Source organism: Hevea brasiliensis, chromosome 11, assembly GCF_030052815.1.
Source record: "Hevea brasiliensis isolate MT/VB/25A 57/8 chromosome 11, ASM3005281v1, whole genome shotgun sequence".
NCBI classification, from domain to species: domain Eukaryota; kingdom Viridiplantae; phylum Streptophyta; class Magnoliopsida; order Malpighiales; family Euphorbiaceae; genus Hevea; species Hevea brasiliensis.
In genome coordinates, this window is record NC_079503.1 from 541921 (window position 1) to 543419 (window position 1499).

Genomic DNA, 1499 nt, shown 5'->3' on the forward strand with positions numbered 1-1499 from the left:
TTATTGCTAACCTCATATTTAGTTTTATGAATTCAACAAATAAACAGTAAAATGTAGCAGAAATTGAAGCAGAAGGGGTTGTTAAAACCTACTAATGCGAACAAAACAAAAAGTTTCTAGTATGATCATTTAAGCAATTTGTTAGCACAACTAAAATCTAAATACATAATTAAAAAACCACAGTAAATGTTGAAAATGCAAAATATAAAGATGCGGCTAAAAATGCACCAACCAATCAAAACCGTACAGTATGAATTCTATCATATGGTAGGGAAGGCTCTGATACAGCTCTCCAATTTGGTTTCCATACAACTCCTTAATAAGCCGTACCTACAGAATAATAGGAAAACAAGGTAAGATATAGTAAATTAGAGCATTTAGCCAATCAATTAGTTGATCATCAAGAACCTGTCAAGGCTTGGATTTTTAGAAGACAATGTTGTGTTTTGTAAACAAGGATCATATTTTTTCTGCAAGAGCAGCTCAAATAGCAACACCCAAATACTAATAGCGCATGGCTTGGACTATTAAAATACACGCTAACACCTTACCTGTTCCCGTCTATCAACATAAGCCTGCAGAAGTTCTTGAACATTATCTATGAATCTCTAGAAGGAAATCATTGATTGAACAACATTCAGATGGGCAGCAGCGCATATCAGAAAAGACAAGTTAGGCAAAGAAACCTTACCATAGCATTGGAAGAAAGAAGATCATTTTCTGCTTCTCGTATTGGCAGAAAGAAAGGAACTGTTTGTTCAAGGACAGTCATCTTTTCAAGAAATGACTTGCTCTCAAGCACACAATGGTACAGTTAACAAGGTTCCACAAAAAATATAGCAATAACCAAGTCAGCTTCTTTATTGCATAAACAATGGATGATATCTACCAAAAGGAACTCAACTCAACTCAACTCAACTCAATTAAGCTTTTATCCCAAAAATTTGGGGTCGGCTATATGGATTCGCTTTCTCCACTCTAAACGATTTTGGGTTAAATCCTCAGAAATGTGCAATACTTCTAGGTCATGTTGTACTAGTCTCCTCCAAGTCAATTTAGGTCTACCCCTTTTTTTCTTTCTATCCTATAGCCTAATGTGCTCTACTTGTCTAACTAGAACCTCTGTATATCTACGCTTCACATAACCAAACCACCTTAATCTCCCTTCTCTCAACTTATCCTCATTGGCACCACTCTTACCTTTTCTCTAATACTCTCATTACGGACTTTATCTAGTCTAGTATGGCCACTCATTCACCTTAACATTCTCATCTCTGCAACTCTTATCTTAGACGCATCAGACTCCTTCAATGCCCAACACTCACTACCATATAACATAACCGGTCGTATGGCTGTACGGTAAAATTTTCCTTTCAACTTATTGGGGATCTTGCGATTACATAAAACTCCCGTGGCACGTCTCCACTTCAACCATCCGGCTTTAATCCTATGACTAACATCCTCCTCACATCCCCCATCTACTTGAAGGACTGAGCCGA